Consider the following 22,401-nt stretch of genomic DNA (forward strand, 5'->3'; position numbering starts at 1 on the left):
CCCAAATACCTTCCCCGTCACACAGTCACAAAGGCAGTAGGCATGGAGCTCCTTCAGAACTGACATCAATACACGGGACTGGTTTCTGGTGGTGGGAGGGATAAGCTGGCCCGGGCCTAGGGCAGCAGAATTTTAGGGGGCAGCACGGTGCCCAACCATACCCACATCGGTTCAGAAACACTGGGGATGTGCAGAAGATACAATAGTTTTTTTTTTTTGTTTTTTTTTTTTTTTAATTCTGTGTGGCAATTCCCACTGCTCCTGCCCCGAAAGGGTTGCCACCTGGCCGGCCGGTAAAAATGATGGCTGATCCTAATGTTATTAATAGGGAAAAAAGATACATTTATAGGAAGGCCGGTATTTTTTTCCAGAAAAGGTGGTAACCCTGTGACCCGATGATGAAAATTTGTACGAATAAAAAGGAGACGATGAACGTCAGCGGGCCTAGGGGTGCCCACTATGTAAATCTGGCCCTGGGAATAAGCTCAGTTTGGAAACCTTTGTGTGGCAACTGAAAATATTTTATAAGAAATCTGATAAACGTTTAGCCTTAACTCACATGTTTACATAGGAATATATTGGCTTCCAAATCAGAATTGCGGGTATCTTAATTATTAGTAGATTATCACTGGGAGCTTTGGGTGCCAACACAGCTGGGTGACTTATTAGCTCTTGGAACATTTGCTGTCAGAGCCTTTGGCTATTGGGGCATGTTGGGAGCTGTAGTGCAACAGCTAGAATATTGTATGGCAAATATCCATGTCATCGAGCATTCACCACCTGCTGGCAGATTCTCTATTTTTATATATGTCTAGTGTGATTATTGCCAGCATGTCCATTTTGCATCTGTATATACAGTATACTGAACAAAAAAGTAGGTTTGAGGGTTTGGTGTATTGGAATGCTGCATTACATTATAATCACAAGACTATATATTAGTGGAAGCTGCCATATTATTTCTTCAGCTGGAGCATCCCGTACAGAGATTAATGCAACTGCACACCTAGTGGGCATAAACGTATGGTGCTGTTCTGTTGGAGGTTTATGGCGTGGATGTTCCAAAACAGTAGGGCATAAACTTGCAGAAAAGGCATGTTATTGATGAAAGGTACTGTAAACATCTCATAAATAATAGATCTGTTTTCCATTTTTCAACTAAAGGCTCGTGCTTTTGGTTGTACATAAATGGCTAAAATTTCTGCCGATAAATCCACACTTGCACCAGTGGGATGGGGGCTGAGGGGCTACTTTTTGCAAGGCCATATATTAACCCTTAAATCATTTGGATACTTCAAAGGAAGTTACTTTTTTTTCTTATTTATTGCTGCCTAATGTATAGTTTAGGTACATGCACAAGCTCCATTTATTACACACCACTTTAGGGCTTGTACATAATCCGTTTTTGTACCTGTTTTTAGTGTCCCATAAAATGTGTATTGTAGTTCCTGCAAGGAACTGGTGAAACCCTATTCCTTTCCAGGTTTATTTTTCACTTTCTCCATGCATCTTGTCTCAATCAAGTAGCTGCTGGGAATGCTCGGGTGGCATTTTCACAAGGGAGCACTGGCATGCACAGACGGCCCCTATCTGTTTATACAGGGCAAGTCACATTCATGGATATTTTGCAATACTTGCTGGTGACTTGTTCTGTCCTGTTCATCCTTCTGCATTTTTTATAATTTATATTTGTCTGCTAGCATTAGTTCTTGTGAAGAAGAACACACCCTCGCAGTAGTGCTATCTACAGTAACTGCTAGAAGTGAGTTATCCCTCATTCAGGCTTTTGTATTGTACATAATATTGCTTCTATATTAGAAACGCTCATTTTGCCAAATAAGGTCTGCTTGGATAAAAACAGGAAAATAAATCTGTGGTGAAGGGCAGCAGTATTAGATTTTCTTTTTTTTTTAAACTGAAATGTTTTATTGATTTTCCAAAGAAAAATTCAACATGTTATTGCATGAGTTCAATTACAGAGAATCATAAGGTATCATATTAAGGTCAAATCATGGCAGTATTAGATATTTATGGGGAAAAAAAGCAGTGATAATAGAGCAGAGGGTGTTGACACCCTCAGGGACCCATATTAGTGGGTTAGGGTTACCATTTGGGGATGACCTATTATTTTTTTTAATCCTAGATAATATTAAAACTCTAGTAGGATGAGAAATATACATTGATATATTTGGTCAGATTTAAATTTTATGAATTAATTAAATATTAAAACAAATCACACCAGTCCCTATCTATCTAAAAACCACTTGAGTAGAGGTTTGCTGATAAATCGCAGCAGATGGTGGTTTTGCATGCTAAAGGGATACTGCAATAGATGGGGAGCCTGAGGTACAGTGCCTTGAAAAAGTATTAAACCCTCTATCCGTGCTCTTATGTTATCAATCCTGCTCTGTAATAATAAAGGAATACCTTGTACTTGATGGTAATTAAGCAGCATTCATTCGTGTTGGTGTCAAAACAATCCTATTGGGCTTATTGAGCAATAAGCCAATGGATTTAAAGGCTATAAATATCAAATTAAATATTTTAAATGGGGTTTCTGGTTTCATTTACTGTACTTAGCCTGTGCAAAGCTCCTTGCTGTTTGGCATGTTGCCACATGAAGAGCAGCTTTTCTTGGTTACTGCTCTGGTTACTGCCCTCTCTCTCTGTGTGGGAGCCCTGCATTCAGAAGTGGTAGTTGGTGGGCAGCAGATGGAATGCCCCTGGCTTCTGCATCCTTCAGTCACACAGGGTATAAGGATCTCTGAAATATACAAGACCTGCCTATGGCATTTAATGGCTGCTTTGTACAGAACAGCTCTTATCTGGCCAAGGGGCAGAGCGCATTATCCACTGCCAAACCCAGTGCTTGTACCCATGACATTGAGACATTAAGCCTTTCAGGTTTATTTGGAGCAAGGAATGACAATGGGGTTTTAGCTCTGTATTTGCTTATTAATTGTAAGTCCCCTATTGGCAATAACATTATTGTAAAATACTGCATAACTTAATAGCAAGGATTTCTATTTAGAAATTACACTTTTCTAGTACATCCTATTTTTTTCAAGCTTGATATTCACCATTGTCCATCTCTTAATTAAAGCATTGTGGTTTAATTAATAAAGTTGTGATGTATGGAGATATAAGGGGACTAATATAAACGAAAACCTCACTATTCAAGTTGCAGGCGAATAGTCTCTGAAGATGGCTGATTGTAAACCCTACATTCCAGATCAGTCTGGAATTTAGAAATTGCTGGTGTTTGAGCATTTTTCTTATCATTTCCAGCAAGGTATTTATGTAATGGTGCATACTTGCAGAGTAGTGTGATTATATAAATGACCAGTAAATGGGTTAGAAAAAGCCAAACAACTCCTATAGTGCCAGAGATTCATTGCAGACCTGCTCAGATGAGCCTGTTCTAACAAACACCAGATACAAAGGAGGAGGAGAGGTTTGTAATTGCCATCCTGAGACAGAGAGCCCCAAGTCACGGAATATAAACTGGAAGGGATAGAATGTTTCTCGGTAACAGATCTTTCTGTAATTTAGGTCTTCATACATGAAGTTTACTAGAAAATCATGTAAACATTAAGGGGCAGATTTATCAAGGGTCGAATTTCAAAGTTGAAAATACTTTGAAATTCAACCATCGAATTTAAATACTTCGAATTCGATATTCGAAGTTTTTTCAGCGAATTTTATTCAATCATTCGATCGAATTGAAATCGAACGATTAAATACTTTGAATTAAACTATCGATCAAACGATTTTAATTCGATGTGTAAAGACTTTGAAAAAGTTTGTAGAAGGTCCCCATAGGCTAACATAGCAATTCGGCAGGTTTAATTTGGCGAAGTATTGAAGTCAAAGTTTTTTTTAAAGAGACAGTACTTCGATTATCGAATGGTCAAATATTGGAACTATTTTTACTTCGAATCCAAGTCGTAGTATCCTATTCGATGGTCGAAGTATCCAAAAAATTACTTTGAATTTCGAAAATTTCCCTCGAATTCACTTCTACCCTTGATAAATCTGCCCCTAAATAAACCTAATAGGCTGGTTTTGCTCCCAATAAGGATTAATTATATCTTGGTTTGGATCAAGTAAAAGTTACTGTTTTATTATTACAGAGAAAAAGGAAATCCTTTTTAAAAATTTGGATTATTTTGTTAAAATAGAGTCTATGGGGTAGAGTGAAGTGAGAGATTGCCACAGTCCTCTAGAGTGAAATTCCGCCACTCTACATTCATTTCTATTGGATTTTGAAAGTGTATTTATCAAAGGAAGAAATTTCAATTTCACCCATTGATAAATACTCTTCTAAAAATCCCATAGAAATGAATGGAGAGTGGCGGAATTTCACTCTGGAGGACTGTGGCGATCTCTCACTTTTTGAAAAATATACCCCAATGGCAGATGGCCTTCCCATAATTTGGAGGTTTCTGGATAATGGATCCCATACCTGTATTTAATACCTGTAGTATATTGGTGTGTATCTAGTCTAATGTACTTTTTTATTTTTTCTTGGGTGGGGAGGGGGTAAATATGCCAATGTAAAAAAGCTGATCTCCTGCCACCTGCTCAGGCACAGGATAGAGAGGATTTCAGTACAAAAATACATACTTAGGTTTTTCATGCCAAAATCTGCTCTGCATGTGTGTGCCCTAGCAGGCTGATCCCTTGCCTTGTTTTCTGCATTTTGTTAGCTTTTGTATGGTAGTTCTGCACTCCTAGTCCTGACTAATATCCATGTACTATGGATATGTCTCTTCATGGACCTGGCAGATGTGAAAATCTTATTGGCCAGTGCACCAGTGTATGGTATATTATCAGATGAGAATGTGAAGAGGAGCAACTCCTCTGTCACTTTAATAAGTTGGACAACATACAAGGTTGGACCATATATGGCTGTAAAAGATTGTAAAAGAGTTGTATGTCTGGCAGATTCACAGCAGGTATCTTCTCTATACTGACTCAAGTCAAAAACTGTATAGACAAAATTTGTTTTCCGAAGATGCCTCACAAGGAAAATTCGGGGCGACTTCGGAAAATGAAGCGCCACGAGTACCATGTTGCAAGCGGTATTTTTATTGTAGTAGGGGAAGCAGTTCGGGGAGATTAGTCGCCCAAAAGAGGAGGCAATTAGTCGCCGGGTGACTAAATCTCCTCGAATCTCCAGGTGTGACATTACCCTTAAGGTATGAAGATCCAAATTAAGGAAAGATCCATTACCCGGAAAACCCCGGATCCCGAGCATTCGAAATAACCGGTCCCATACATGTATATATGAAAAGAAGGCCAATTGAAAAGTTGCTTACAATCAGTCATTCAACAGACTAAAAGTTACCTGAAAGGTGAACCACCCTTTTAATAAGTGTAAGCTTGATTTAAAACTAGCCACTATCTTTATAGACAGAATATTAAATAAGGTTCCATTTCTCATTAAGCTGATCTGGCTTGCAGGAATTGTGAGATGGATCAGTCAGCACTATATTGGTGGGTCAGTTCTTGATGTACAGGGCTATTTGCAATGATTGTTTGGGCAGCTGTGTGGTTCCTAAGTCCAGCAAAACAGGTAAAAGAAGCTTCTTGGCTATTCCAGTCAAAGCTTCATTTGATGGGATGGAGCACAACTACATTATATATGTCCATCAGGGCTTTCTCAATGCTCTATAAAGAGACACAATTCTGCTCTCGTACAGCAAGTCTATATTGCTTTTAATACAGGTCAATATCTTGTGGGTTAATGTTGTTATTGATGATCACTTATTGCTGCAGCTTAGTCTATTATCTACACACATCTACAGTGACCCTCATAGGCCACTTAAACAACCATGCCAAATATTGTGTATCTGCGTATAATAATTATCTATAGAAGACCTGGTTGAACCATACAAAAAGCAGGATAATCTGCTATTACTATATGATAATTGCTACATTCGGTTATTTTTGCAAAAAATGTTTGGGACAAAGACCTTTATCCATTTCTTTTCTTCACTACGCTTGTTTGACGTAACATTAGCAGTCTGCTGCAATAATTGTGATTTTCATCTGTCAAGCTGAAATGTCCTCCAGCAAACACATTTTTTTTTTTTTTAACAGCCAATTTTTACTGCCTTTATTATGTCTGCCTTTAACCTATCCAGTTCCAAGGGAATCCCCAGTCATGTTCTGCAGAGGAATGAAAAGACGATACTAAAAAGCACATATTCTGTTCAGCACCATCCGTATTGGTTCCTTTGCTGTGCAAAAACTACTTTACAATTTTGTCTTTCTTTTTTTTTTTTTCTCTTTTTATGTGATTTAATTTCTTATTTTTTAAACAAATAGTATTTTCTAGGTGACTGGTAGAAACATTACAAAGAAAGTGTTTTTGTTAGAGAACAGCCATAATTATTGTTCAGTTTGGGGTTAAATATGTCCACCTTATGAAGACATCTGGCAGGAGCTGTGGGTGTTGGCTGTGGCAGATCTTAGGTTCGTACCAGTCTCTACAAGGGAGCTGTCGCGCCTGCTGATTTATCATTCCATAATGTCATGGGATATGGGATGTTGAAACTGTGGCTAGAATGTGAAATGCCAGAAACATGAAGATTATGATTTAGTGCCTGGGGAGGATCACTGCTGACCCCTGAGTACAACCAGTAAATGTTAGGCATGTGCTCTTCCAACCTGTTAAGTACAGGGGGATCATCATATACGCTTCTTTCTCCTTATGTTTTTTTAAAAATATGCAAGAATAGAATCTCGAGGCACCAATACACTGTTTAACAACTTTGCACAACTACAAGGAATAATATGTCCTTGGATACATTATCTGTGGCCATCCAGCAGCAGAACTATAAAAAATGTTTGGGGGGGAGTTGTAGTAAAACATCATCTGTATTTAGCTTTAACTCATGAACATGAATAGCAATATTTGCAGTTGTTGTGGCAATGTTCCAGTGTCTGCCTTGCAGATTCCACTTTTTTTTTATTATTATTATAAAATCCATTGATCTGTCATTGATTTGGTCATTGTCATGGCCGGTTTTATAGTAGAGTAGGGGAGGTAATTGCCCTGGGCCCCCAGGAAGAGCAGGTCCTTTTGATGGGGCCACAAATCTTTCATTCCCTGAACATCCCCGTTATCCCTTCCAGTGCCTAAGTGCCATTCCAAGCTCTGAGTGATGATCCTATACAAGAAAGTGCCTAGAAGTTATGGCCGTGCAGTGTAACTATATTGCTAGGGGGGGGTTCCAGAACTGAAGGAACTGTTCATGGCAGAGAATGCTCAGAACCTGCAGACAACATAACCATGAATATATATTTTGCTATTCTAGACACAACTAAAGCTCATACTATTTTTTTATTTTCCTTTGTATTTATCTAGAGTATATTGTTGGGGGATGTATCCTACACTGAGAGCACTCTTGTTTGTTCAGAGCTTGCAATGAGACCATAACTCCTGTATGTTAGAGTACATGGGACAACCATATTATATTTTCCATTTGTATATCTAAGATGATTTATGAGATACATGTATAATTCTTGACTGGCTGCCGTTTTTTAAGATTTCCGCAAGGCTCAATATTTCTCAGATTCACTGGCTGCAGCCTTTCTTGGAACATCCCCCATGAAGTACAATGCAACAGGGACATGTTTGTGCATAGGGAAGCAGCCATCATTTGCCTTTAAGGGGCACATTTACTTAGCTCAAGTGAAGGATTAGAATGAAAAATACTTTGAACTTTCTACTTCGACCATCGAATTGGCTACTTCGACCTTCGACTACGACTTCGATTTTGAATCGAACTATTCGAAGTAAAAATCGTTAGACTATTCGACCATTTGATAGTTGAAGTACTGTCTTTTTAAAAAAAACTTCGACCACCTACTTCACCAAATAAAACCTACCGAGCACCAATGTTAGCCTATGGGGAAGGTCCCCATAGGCTTTCCTAGCAATTTCTGATTGAAGGAAAATCGTTCGATCGATTAAAATCCTTCGTATCGTTCAATCGAACGAATTGCGGTAAAACCTTCGACCTCGATATTCGAAGTCGAAGGATTAAACTTCGATGGTCGAATATCGAGGGTTAATTAACCCTCGATATTCGACCCATAGTAAATGTGCCCCTAAATGTACACTACTTCTTTTCTTTAGTATATAAATGATAGCTGACATTTCCTGCTACTTATGAACAGGCTGGAAAACAAACATAATTCTGCAAAAAATAGCACTGGTTGGATATTGAAGTGCACACTTCATGGTGTAATCCTGTTGTTTAGGATTATTTGACATTATGATCTGGCCACCTCAGAAAAAAAAATGTCTGGACTGAGATCATGCTAAAATTGATCACACAGTCTTTTTACTTAAAGAGATACTGGGGCTCATTTATAAACACTTGGCAAATTTGCTCCTTTGCAGTAACCCATAACTTTCATAACCTTTGAAAGCTACTTATAACTTTGCCATAAAGTATTTGCACAATGCTTTTACATTACCTGTCTGATGCCCCATGTTCCTGTATAAGGAGGCTGCCATATTTGTGCAGCAGGAGTCCTTTAGCATTAGAAACTTTAACTGAAAGGTTGAGATGGGACAGTCAGGATGGCAAAACAGTCAGGTTTAGAAACTTCAGCAAATAATTACTTGCAAAACAAACCTCTCAGCAAAAAAAGATCAACATGACCTGCGTACGTAACTATTAATGTACATCCGTATTTTAAAAAGTAGTTTTTTTAGTGTCAGTATCACTTTTAATATATTAGGAATTCCCAGTTCCTTACACTGTCCCTGGAAACATTTGATACGCATGTTTCTGTGTTAATCTGACCAAATGCAGGAAAGAATTTGATTGGAGAAAAAAAGATTTCTCGCACCAACACCTGCAGGTATTGACAAGAGGTGCTTAGTACTGAAGTGCATTGTTAGAACCATGCCTATACACATAGAGCAAAAGCTATAGAACAAGCTGTCCCTTGAAATGATTTGATAGCATCTTATGCATGATTTATATCCACCCAATGAAAAAACTAGACACATTAATATGTGTGTGTATATAAATATGTGTGTGTGTGTGTATATATATATATAGACTAACTGGCTCTTATGCAGGATGCAGCCTCAAACATTTGCATTTAAAAAAAAAAAACATTGTTCAAATAACAAAAAAAAGTTTGAGAAATGTACGTTCTATTTTGATGACTGAAGGAATATCCGTGGGTATTCACACCAGAGATCCCTGCACAGTGGTAGCAACCACTGTGTAGAAGAGAGGGCTGGCTGCTGTTAGCACTCTGTCCATCACGACTGTTTACTTTTATAATGACAGCTTAACACATCTGGACTACATACAGCTTTTGATCTGGACTAGCACATGCTGTCCACCAGTATCAATGACAAAAGCATGCCCAGGGTGAGAAGTTCAAAGAGTAATATATGAAGCCATTTTTTCTCCCACAATGTGATTATTGTTCTTATGAAATATGTACATTTCTTTTGGCTATTCAGTTGGATGTCACTTTTTTTATTTCAGTTTTGTTCACTTTTTCGTAGCAGATGAACTGGAACAAAGTCATCAGTGACCATCTAGGGGCAAGGGAGAAGCAAGGCTACAACTTTAAAGAGGTGACACTTTTTAAAACCTGTTTTTCTTACCCAGGCTATTTTCAGTAGGGCATGGGTTACATTTCTAATATCAGTCTAATGACTGATTTACTAATTTACTACAGGTATAGGACCTGTTATCCAGAATGCTTGGGACCTGGGGTTTTCCTGATAAGGGATCCTTATTTGGATGTAAATAAAACAATAAGCTGGGTTTGCTTCCAATGAGGATTAATATCTTAGTTTGGATCAAGGTACTCTTTTATTATTACAGAGAAAAAGGAAATAAAAGTTTAAAAAATTTGGTTTATTTCATTATAATGGAGTCTACGGGAGACGGCCTTTCAGTAATTCATAGCTTTCTGCATAATGGGTTTCCGGATAACTGATCCCATACCTGTATATAATACACAAGAGCCATGAATATCTTGTAAATGATATCCTTATAAATGGTGAGTACTGATGTCATCAGTTCTAAATGGTGAGTACTGATGCCTTTTTTTTGTCACATGACTCACTAAAACTTGTGTATTATAATAAATAAAGAGCCCCATGCTGCAAAATATGAGGAAATTATAAGTTACCTCGGAGTTCCGTGACCTGTATAAAAACACTCTGCCTTCGGCCAAGAGGTGGTACTTTATTCACTATATATTCACTATATATAATGTAGTTACACATAGTCACAATAGTAAAACAAAATGAAGGGGGATTAATTTCCTTAAGATTACAAACTAACCAGTTCTCCTTACCCTCTTTACCATTTGCCATCATATGTTAGTGGGACAAAAGGGTTTATAGGAATACAGGGAAATTTGAGAGCTTGTCTACAGCAACTGTACTTCAAGAAAGGGTTTGGCACATGGTCAAAATATTAACCATTTTATAATCATAACATTTAATGACTTATTGATTTTGCTGAAATGCCTAAAGTTATTACATTTCACAAAAGCAAATCCAGCACTGATGAGCTTGCCTGACTACTAGCGTTGAGTGTAAATTGTTGGTTACATATAATATTAATGATTGTAACTAGCGTGATGAGAAATACATGGCATGTTTACCAAATGACCAATAAAAAAAAAAAGGCTTCACAGTCCCCTATTGACTGTTTCTCTGCAAAATGTATGTCCCAAATGGTATAGCTTTAACCTCTTTAAACTGTATTTGTCACTTTCTTATTTGGCATGTAATAACTTTGCTCGTATTATCTTGTAATAAATGGGTTGAGTGCGAGCTTTAGACATACAGTAAGTGAAACAGGTGTATGTGCCTGTGTGTTAGTGTGCGTGCATATGTCCTACTCTGTATCTCGGGGAAGCTCTATCACAGCACAATGAGGTCCTTGTTTAGCATCAACATTCCTATATAGACAAGATACTGCAGACAGAGAGTGACATCTTGGAAATGGATCCCAGGTGAGAGATTGGAGTCAGACAAGCCTCTGCCTTTACAAGTACTGCCTATAGCCCTCCATTGACTTTTTCCTCTTGTTCTTGTTGTGGTAACATCTTATTTGTTTATTTCCATTATTATCACAATCTGTTCTTGCATCTTTATTTCTCATTTCATTGCCTTTAATATAAAAAAAACTCGGCAGCAAAAATAAAAAAGCTCAACAGCAAAAAAAAGGCTGCATTAGTTTACAAACTTTATTTACATTGGAAATAATTAGAACATGTTTTTCCTGAAAGCACAGAGGGCAAGAGTTGCAGATGTCTGTGTCTGAAACACAGAGCAAATCTCCCATGTTGCTCACAGTTATTTATTTCTATCAACAAAGTGCTGACAACTCCTTTCCATAGTGTAGGATGGTTATATGAGAATTGGCCAGATATTGAAACCATATCATTCAAAGAAGCCAAAGGAGTCCATGGTCAGTCTGGGGGCAATAGAAACTGCTCTTGATCATTTGCTCTTGGATTTGTAAAGCCCTGATATAAGGTTATCATTTTTGCAATTGTTCCATGTCAGGCAGTCGCTGCAATAGTTGCTTTGTATGTGTGCATATTTAACTTGCATGTGCAGATGAAGCACCCTCTATTGTAACTTCATAGACATTGAGTCGGGTGTAGTTGTTGCCTTTTGGGTTATCAGTGAGGAAGTGACGCACAAAGGCAGGACCTTTATACAAATCTACTGTAGTTGTATACAGTGCACATGGGGTCACATTTGAACATGTCATTCTATAATCTGTGATCAGAAAGGTTACTAATAGGAGGTGATTCAGTTGATGTCCGGAAGATTGCCACATCTTCTAAAAACAGAATAGCTGTGACTTGCATATAGTCTATGCCTACAGACAGAGGTGTCCCAACCGATTAGTAATCAGATGCATTGTTGTAAGCACAATAAATCTTAGAATGAAGTGGCAACCAAAGCGATTAATTGGAGACATTCCAAATGACTAAATTTGTGGTGTTCTCTATTTTTCCCAGTGAAATTTCTTTGCAGTAATAAAAGAATGAGTTATTAACATTTGTCAGAGGCTAGTGGTGGTAATGTAAGTGTTAGGTTGAAAATTACACTGCTACCTCAGTATGAGACATCTTCTTTATTAGCAATGAAAATAACTTTATTTTTAAAGATCTTTTGCTCCAATATCCTGAAAGGTTTTAAAGTTAATACAAAATATATGACAGTCTAAGTTCAGCCTTTGCAAACCCCTCTTGCTTTAAAGACCTTTTCCATTTTGGGTTAAAAATTATTTCATATCCCCAATAATGGAATAATGACCCATACAAAGTTTTTTTTTTTTTTTTTCTTAAACAAACCACTTAATCCCTTCTCTCTGTGTCCCCATAAAGAATTAAAAATCTTACCTACTGTCCCAATAAATAAACTCCTACTGATGGTTGGCTATAGGACCACTAGGCAGCCAGAAGCCATAACAGTTGATGTCAACCCCCAAACAACTTTATTTTCTACACATACATTAGATGCCTGTTTAATGTTTTACATTTTGTTTTCTTCTTTAATATTCCAAATACCCCAAAAATGCAAATGGTTTAGTTTTTCAAATAAAAATCTAGTGTAAGAGCGTTGACTGAAGTGTCAGGAACCTGTCGATATGAACAGCCTTTTTAGTACACAATGGATTGATTGCATTATGTTTGATCCTGATTGTTTTCACTAGGAATTATTAAAAAAAAACTTGAATTTTTAGTCTTTCGAGGTATTCTTATTTTTTAACGTATTGTCACCATTTTTTTTCCGTTCACACTTTTTATATTTGGATCTCTTAATAAATTCCGATCTCTTCATTTCCATGACATTTTGTGGTTTCAAAAACCACTAAAATTCAACCTCTTAATAAATGTGCATCTACAATTGGTTCACACATTCTGGTCAGGTTTGCTGCCCCCCCCCCAAAAAAAAGTTTAATTCTATCATCATCCTGTTTTAATGAAAAATCATTGTTACTGTATATAAGGTCACTAAACTGTAGCGGGTGTTTAATCTGTTTCATAACAATCTTTTTATTGCTTTTCTTACTGTTTTTATTTCTATATTTGCTCATTTGAGTTGTACAACTTTTTTCTGGCTGCAAACCAACACTCTGAATGACAGTCTAGAGATACACAGCTTGTTAACCACAACAATCCCCAAATGCATTTCAGTTAAGGGAAACCCCTAATACACTACAACTTATGTATAGCTCACATTTATATTATTTCTATCAAAGTGCATAACCTTGCACTTATCAACATTGAATCTTATTTTCCAGTTTGCTGCCCAGTTTTCTTAGTCAGTGTAATTGCTTTGCAGAATGGCAGCATCCTGCATTGAACAATTTAGTATCATCAGCAGAAATCGAGACGGTATTTTCAATTGCTACCTCCTTTCATCATTAATTAACACATTTAAAAAGCCGAGGGCCAAGGACAGACTCTTGCAGTACACCACTAACACTGAACCAATAACAAAATGTTCCATTTATCACAAATCTTATAATCTATTCTTTAGACCGTTCTCTGTTCAAGTACAAATATTTCTGTTTCAGGCCAATATTCCTTAATTTAATCTGCAACTGTCTGTGCGGTACTCTATAAATAATGACCCCCATCCAAAAACTTTCCTACCACTGATGTCAAACTAACAGGCCTATAGTTTTCAGGCTAAGAGAACAGGATCCTTTTTTGGATAATGGTACCACATTAGCAAATCTCTCGGCACTAATCCAGACCTCCAAGAATCCTGAAAAGCTAAGTATAATGGCTTCACAATCCAGAGAGCTAAACTCATTTAGTACCATGGGCTGACTACCATCCAGTTCTCAACCATTGATTAGCTTTACATGTTCTAGTCTTATTTGAGACACCCATCCATTTATAGTTATATTTTGAGAATTGGGTATGCTAAAAGAAAACCTTTTTGCTGGTTCCTTAGTTTTGTGAGCTTTTTCTCTGCTCTCATCAACCAACTGACCTCCCTCTTATACTAAAGGTCCTAACCCTACTTGCTTCATTGTTTTACTATTTACATACTTAGTTCGTTTGATGGCTTTATTGGCTTTCTTGTACCTAATGAGAGTTTCAACTTCCCCGGCTAACTTGAAATGCCTTAAACACCTTTTTTTTTTTTTTTTTTTTTTTTTTTTTTTTACCAACCTCAATATCAACACTTCTGTCTTTCCTTGCTTATCCTATATGTTAATAAAACTTTTGCACAAGAAATAAATAAAAACCTCTTTCCCTGTTGCAGGGTACAGCAGAGGTGGGGGTATCTGGTGTGGGTGGGCAGAAGTGACATGTGCAGACTTGTTACACCATGTCACTTCCACCAACATCAGTCCACATGCCCCAATGGGCACAAAGAGGACTGGTGCTTAGGGAAGCACTGGACCAAAAAAGAAAACTAAATTTAACTTAGACTTTTCGTGGGACTTGGAGTTTTCCTATTGAGTGCTGTTCTCATATCTACCACTAAGTGGGGCATTGGAACAATGCAGTTGTCAGGGAGCTGTTATCTTGCTACCTTCCCATTGTTCTGTCAATAAAATGCTGGGGGGGGCAGATATCACTCCAACTTGCAGTGCAGCAGAAAATAATGGCAGACATTTATCAGAGCACAAGCCACATGGTTGAGGGCACATGGGGAAACTAAAAACATGTCTAACCCCATGTCAAGCTTTAAAATTTAAATATAGAAACATCTGCTTGCTTGTGTGAAAGTTGGATTTTAATGCAGGGAGAGTGCTATTAACTAATGCATTTTGTAAAAAAAAAAACATGACTGAATCCCTGAATAATATCTCTTTTTTTTTTTAAGATATCTGCATCTCACACTGGCCTGTATAGAGGGTGGCACAATAAAAGCCATTGATATATCTCTTCAACTTTGTTTTGACCATACCCCTGATCTGAATTGTGTATACCCAGTATCAACTGGATACAACTAGACTTGTCAAAACCCTGCAGACTTTCCAGTAATCACGGCCCCTTGGGGGTCTCACTATTGGGGAGATATGCATTGCTCAAAAAAAAACTACATATGAAATACTGATATATAGTGTATATAAACCAATTTCAGCATTCCAGTATGAATATTTTTCTGAAGAAAAATGTTATCTTGTTTGTTACACAATAGCTGTGACTGACTTTATGATGGTTAATAATGAATCTGTTTCCAGTTGATAACCAGCATGTGGAAGATAGTTTGATTAATCAACTAATGATTTGTGGTTTATTCTATAAAATCTATATACTGTACAGGCTAACTTAAAATAACTTTGTGTGCTCTTGATGGTCGGGTTTTGTACTGTACAGGGGATGATCCAACTGGCCTTTTGGATTCAGGAAGACATTTTTCCTTTCTCCAAAGCATAGTGAACTTTGTTTAAGATTGGGCTCTTTTGCTTTTCTCTGGATCAGCTAGTAGTTAGGCAGGTTTAACTTGAAGTAAAGATTGAACTTGTAGTGTCACTACTATTAAAGGGATACTGTCGTGGTGGGGAAATTTTTTTTTTTTTCAAAATGGATCAGTTAATAGTGTTGCTCCAGCAGAATTCTGCACTGAAACCCATTTCTCAAAAGAGCAAACAGATTTTTTTTATATTCAATTTTGAAATTTGACATGGGGCTAGACATTTTGTCAATTTCCCAGCTGCCCCTGGTCATGTGACTTGTGCCTGCACTTCATGAGAGAAATGCTTTCTGGCAGGCTGCTGTTTTTCCTTCTCAATGTAACTGAATGTGTCTCAGTGGGACATGGGTTTTTACTATTAAGTGTTGTTCTTAGATCTACCAGGCAGCTGTTATCTTGTGTTAGGGAGCTGCTATCTGGTTACCTTCCCATTGTTCTTTTGTTTGGCTGCTGGGGGGGAAAGGGAGGGGGGTGATATCACTCCAACTTGCAGTAAAGAGTGATCGAAGTTTATCAGAGCATAAGTCACATGACTTGGGGCAGCTGGGAAATTGACAATATGTCTAGCCCCATGTCAGATTTCAAAATTGAATATAAAAATAATCTGTTTGCTCTTTTGAGAAATGGATTTCAGTGTAGAATTCTGCTGGAGCAGCACTATTAATTGATTCATTTTGAAAAAAAAAATTTTTCCCATGACAGTATCCCTTTAAGGATATGGGTGTATTTCTAAAAAAAAATATTCGGTATTGAAAAAGAAAATAATAATTGCCAACTAGATGCATTCAGTGGAAATTTTGATATAAATGTTTGTCACACAACAGTGGCCAAGGATCACAAGATTGTTCTGCCTCTTGGGCAAATGAAGCTTTTGGGTAGTGCTTTCCTCTGCCTAGGTAACTGCAACTCCCAGGGCTGAAATTGTTAAATGTTAAAAAGCAGGAGCCAGAGAACAGAGCCAACTCATGGTGCTGACACTGTCAGCGTTCTGTGGGGAGTGTAGGAATGAATACCTTATGTAACCCAGTGATTATACCAAGAACGTGGTGGTACTGCTTAAATAAACTTTTTTTTTTTCCCTGTCTTAGGTATGTTTGGAGCTCTGCCTTATGTTTAAGTGGACCAGAGACATTTGCAGGTGGTACAAGTCATGCAGCGTTCATTAACCCCTTGATAGTTACTAGGTATGGTGTATCTTTAGTAGGGAAAACGTCTCTTATGTAGGACAAGGCTATGAAAGAGTTAGCTAAAGACATCCTTTCACAGTTATCAGTGGAAGAATTTGAAGTAGTATTAGTGTAGGGGTTTGCATTTCATTCTGTAAATTGGTGCTACCATGCCCATGGAAAGGAAACAAACAAACAGCAAGACTAAGGTCTATTATAGTATTTATTCTGCTGGCTGTTGCTCTAAGCTTTCCTAAATGACAGCACTGTGGTTTTCTCCCTGTTGTTTGAAATGTCTGGATTAGGTCACTTAACTCCTTTTTAGTTAACTAGCTACGACTTGTGCTGCAGTGACACATCTGCTGACTCTGGATCAGAGCTTTAAGCTTGAGGCTGACTGGTGGGCCATGCTTGAAAGACTTTTGGCATGTGCTGGTGCCTGCATTTTTCACCCTTGACTTAAAGCATATGCTTCATACAATTGAGACAGTGTTAGCGTGTGGGTCCCAGGCAGCTTCCTACACATCTGGCAGGGCCTGGCCCTCCTTCCAGGTGAATCATCTCTCCTGGGAGGGTGGCTTGCAGCATTGTGGCATCTGCAGAGTGGCAGGAAGTGTCTGAATTCATCTGAAAGTGATTTTTATCTCCACATGCTTTTCCAATTTCATCAGGCCTCGTTCTGCTCCATTCCACGTGACATGATCAAATACGGCAAAAACAAAAGATTGATTTATAAAGAGATTCCCTTTGACCCACAAACTCTCAGAAGAATGAAAAATCAGGGCAAATCATCAGTGCATATGTTATTACAGCTAATGATGGGGGGGGGGATAGATTTCTATAAGTGGCTGTATTTTAAATAGCAACAAAAAGAATATTATTATGATTATCCTGTTGTACAACTAAATTGATTCCTAATGATGATTAATTTAAATTCCTCTGAATCGGTTTCCCTAAGGCTTTATTATGTAATAGTGGCAGACTCTGCTGCAGATCATTTTGTCCCAAGCCTTATTTTATTGGGAAAACTAGGTTCAGTCGTGTTCATTTCACTCTGCTGTCTTTAGGTGCTGCTATGCGAAAGGGTATTGAATCACTTAACATTGCAAGACTTGTTAGAACTTGACTTGTGAGCACTTTCTGTTTTGGTGACAAAACATCTAAAATGTTGCTTCAGACTGTCCACCCACCCTCAGCAAACTGTTCCAAGAACTGTAGGACCTTCCTTTGTCGCTGATACACCAGGTATGATTTCAGGGTACTAGTACTAGTATTAGTTTTCTTTTATTGACTAAATTGTTAGTGCAGCAGGTGAACTTACAGATTACAGCACTTTTTGAAATACAGTAACCAAAACGTTGGCTTTGGCATGGGGACATTGTTGGGGTTCAAAGAAAAATTATGACTTAATTGGCAGGAGGTATAATGTTTTTTGCTGTCAAAATTACTTTTTCTTGGGGCAGAGAGTGTAAAGTCACATCTGGGTGGCATGATATTAAAAGCTTATTATCAAGCTATCATTTTCTATAGCCCTTTTACGGAGGCAAAATATTTGCATAGTTTTTGATGCACTTATTATGCATTAACCATAGAACTGACTGTTGTGAATGAAGTGCAACACTATGGGTGACAGTAGTTAGCACTGCTGCCTTGGAAGTAGTGGGATTCTGAGATCAATGTACTGCTCCGATTTTACCCTAGTGTGTTTTGTAAAAGTAAAATGAATTATAAATATTCAATGTAGAGGATTCTCTACATATTAGCACTATATAAATACACTCTATTGAGAGAAGCTACTTCTGTGCTGTTAAACTTGCACTTAATGGTGGGTGAAAACATTGCAGTGCAGTCAATTACATTTGTGGGTAATAAAGAAAACTGTCAAAATGGGGGGGGGGGGGGGAATGGGAAACCCAGGGGAAAAAAAAAGTCCAATAGGACCAAATAGACCTGTTATTTTAATCACCATTGGGGGGGAACTGTATAGTATATAAGCCATGGGCAAACTGCAAACAAAATGGAACGCACTTCCATAAGTAAAGATACAAAAGCCTCATAGGAGCCTTCGTCTTTTTCCCTGACGAAGACTCCTGTGAAACGTTGGATCACAATAAACCTATATATATATATATATATATATACACTGTACAAACACACATAACATCCTCCTGCAAAATGTTTCCTACCCCTGTTTCTGACAGAGCTTTCTCTGTGACCATTTTCAAAGGTATACTTAATTCTGGCCAAAAGATGTAGCAACCATATTTTTGGGGGCTAATTCTTACTCAACATAATTCATTCCGTGATATAGAAGCAATTTAGTGCATATACTGTTAATTTAGTAAGATTCCGTGATATAGAAGAAATTTAGTTAAATCTTAGACTTTAGTATTCTCTTGAAAGCATTTTTCCAGCATAAGATGTATTTTAGAAGGATTTCCAAATCTTCTACTGCTCACTTGCCTTTATGCAATTTGTCTTATTGACTATTTTAAGTAACCTGATTGATCTTTCGTGGAAAATACAAACAGCTGGACTTCTACTCTCAGTCTGGAAGGGTATAGTCTCCTTATTAGAGTTGACAGCCTCAGCATGGATACAGACCTAGAATAGATAAGAAGTATATCATGCATAAATGTCTGACTGTTAAGCAGTGCTTATAAATGCAGTTTCTGTCCTATGGTTTGTTATTCCTATGTCAGTTGATATTTAAAAATGACCAATGCATTTTACTTATTTATAGTGAATATATATATATATATATATATATATATATATATATATATATATATATATATATATATATATATATATATATATAAGGTTTCCACATATAATAATAATTTGGACTGACCATTTATCTATTTTCAGTGTCTTTCTAATCAAGTAGAACTGTAAACTCACTACCAGTATTCCTACTGTTGGTTCACAAAAAGGATAATCTTTCATTGAGATCATTTAGTTTTCTCAACCTGCCAAACTTCAGATTAATCATTGAATTTTAATCTGGATAAATATGCTTAAACATTCTAAACAACTATCCTTTAACAACCTTGTCCGTTATTTTGTTAAAAATGTCAGCTATTTTATTAAACTTGCAATGTGGGTATTAGTGCGGCTCTAACTTGCTTATATCAGCCCTAATGTTATGGCATTCTCCTCAGATTCCTTTAAAGAGAAAAGGCAATACATTTTACCTTGCTCCCCTCTTATATTTTATGTTTCGTCTAATGGTTTCTAAGTTATCTGGATTTTTTCCATTAACACTAGGTTTCAGAGAACCTCTCTTAATCTTTGGCCTGATTTTTTTGTTTTTTAAATATTGTTTCCTTTAGTAGATGAGTTTTGGTCAAATATGTGTGGTCATTCTGGGACCTCCTGGAGACAAATCCCATCTCCTCTTGTCATCTGCTTGTGTCAATGCCTTACACTCAATTTCTTCTAATGGAGCACTCTGATTGGCAGCTGGGTAATTTAGATGTTTGTTCTATGTTATTGGATATTCCATATCTAAAAGATCATCAGGTCTTGATGCCACCTTTACTGCCTAGCTAGAACTTGAGTTTACTCTCTGCTGGCTGAGAAAAACTAATGTACAGTACATAAACTTGGTCTGATAACTGACTAAGAAGAGATAACGTCATAATAAAAATGGATCATGTAGAGATTTATACCTGCAGCAGTCAGAGCAAGCAAATGAAGGGGGACTTCGCTGCATACAGCCAGGTTTCTTATAAAACCGGTACACAGTTTTTTTTGGTTTTTTTTAATTAAATTATATTGGAGATGGGTTTCTTTTTCATTAAGTAAAAATGGGATTTTATTTTTGCCTTTACATCCTCTTTAATGATTCCAGCTGCAGCTGCAGGGACAAAGATCATGAAGCCAGATTTAAACCGACAAACTGGGATTATATTTGGAGGATTTATTTGCTACAGCCATTGGTTCTGCAGAGTTGTGGAAAGTATGTATTAAACAATACAAAAACTATAAAATCCTCATTAGATTACATAACAACACAGGACCCAGTGTAGTCTGCATATTCTGATTATTAATCAGTCTTGCTGTATCTGCTGCTATGGCAGATATTATTTGACTTGTGCTGTTTTGATAATTTGTAACAATCCCTAAGCTTCACCTCCCAACTGAAGCCCAGACCATATTGAGCATGTGCACAGTCTTGGTCTTGCAAAGATATTTAACAAAGTTACAATATGGTGACCCCCTGTGGGCAACTTTGAAAGCACAAATCATTTGTTTAATTAGGCTTCAGGTGCAGTAAGTTATGTTTTGTATACAAAATACAGCATTTCTAGCATTATTCTATTTTAGACTTTAGTTTCCCTTTAAGGGTCCTTCTGACTTTTAACTTATTCTTTCTCACAAGGGACTTGTATCAGAGAGATGGGTGGGGTGTAGTTGCAGAAAGTAATACCAGTTACTCCCATCTGTAAATAGATGTAGATTTTTGTTTCAGCGGTATTTTAACCTTTTTTTATAAAAATTTCTTCGGGGCGGGGCTATGCCTGGTCACCCTGTGTGCCTCACATTATGCAGCAGGTTGAAAGGTTTGGACATTCATTAAGAAATGTTTTATTGTACCTAACTCTATTGTAACAATAGCAGACTGTAATCCCTTTCTAAAAGAAAGCCCTTGTTCCTCTGTGCCATGGATGATAGCTTACTAGAACTAATGCATAGTGTATGCATTATTCATAGCCTGGAGTGATAGTTTAATAAACTCTTACTCGTATTCAAATACAAAAAACGATATTGTTGCAATTTATACTGCAGTGCCATATCCTTCTCCAAATGTGGTACATAGTTTGCACAAATGATATGAAATCTCCGAGTGTGCATTGATGTTCCCTCTTCTTAAATCCTTGGAGTTGAATGAGTGCGAGAAAGTATAAACTTGTGCAATCTGATCCTCTTCCATATAACCTCCTTCATTAGGAAGTTGCTGATGGGAGCTGTCACTCAACAGCTGTAAGCCCACAGCTCAACAGCCACCTGTAGATAATGCACGAAGTGCAGAACTCAAAGTGGGGTGGGGTATGGGACTGCATTCCTTACCACTATAATAAAAATCATGTATGCTGAGCTTTATTGTGCCATATCAAACAACTCCTGCTTTATTCAGATTTACCACTGAAGAGTGTTTATTGCCTATGATTTATATATCACATATTGTAGGAGCTCACAAGCAAGACAGCATCACTTTTTGTACCTGTAAAGGCCTAAGGTACATTAGAATGAGCATTGATTCAGTCATACAGCAAGTTTTCATAAATAGTCTAAAAAAAGGGAACTGAATAGTAGTAATAAATCAACAAGAAAAATATAACCTGTTTATAATTAAGAATTCTGTTCAGTTACATTAGTGTATACATTTGCCGTCCAGTTAGAAAATCACCTCTTAAACTGTAGAAGCTCTGTTTGACTTGACATGGAGCAGTGGAGCTTCCATTGTTTGGTTTTTTTTGTTTGCAGTTCCAGCTTCTACTGCAAAGCGATATTATAAGTTTGAATTTCTGACTGTGGTAATGACCATTAAAAACTGGCAGCAGAGGGGTTATCCTTGCATTGTACACTGTGCCTAGAAAGGAGCACTACAATACAACATCTGTATGTCAAAATGATGAGTATATGCAGATAATTATGTGAATGTAATGTTTTCTGAGACTTTGAACTATTATTATATTTTCATAAGTAATGTTTCATGTGGGTGAGGGCTGGGTGTTAACGATGATCTACTTGTAAGACTGAGAAATG

The 22,401-nt window shown here is 37.3% G+C and overlaps 1 protein-coding gene across 2 annotated transcripts in view; it reads left to right on the forward strand.

The window, feature by feature from the left end:
* Window positions 1-22,401, forward strand: part of bnc1.S (basonuclin 1 S homeolog) — a 57,838-nt gene that overhangs the window by 2,331 nt on the left and 33,106 nt on the right. The window contains exon 2 of one of the 2 annotated variants that reach the window (XM_018255379.2): window positions 9,525-9,616. The exons of the other annotated variant lie outside the window; for it this stretch is intronic. The gene's annotated coding sequence lies outside the window, so the exon portion shown is untranslated. The remainder of the gene's footprint in view (window positions 1-9,524; window positions 9,617-22,401) is intronic. 2 annotated transcript variants of the gene reach the window in all.

This window comes from Xenopus laevis, chromosome 3S (genome assembly GCF_017654675.1).
Source record: "Xenopus laevis strain J_2021 chromosome 3S, Xenopus_laevis_v10.1, whole genome shotgun sequence".
Classification (NCBI taxonomy): Eukaryota; Metazoa; Chordata; class Amphibia; order Anura; family Pipidae; genus Xenopus; species Xenopus laevis.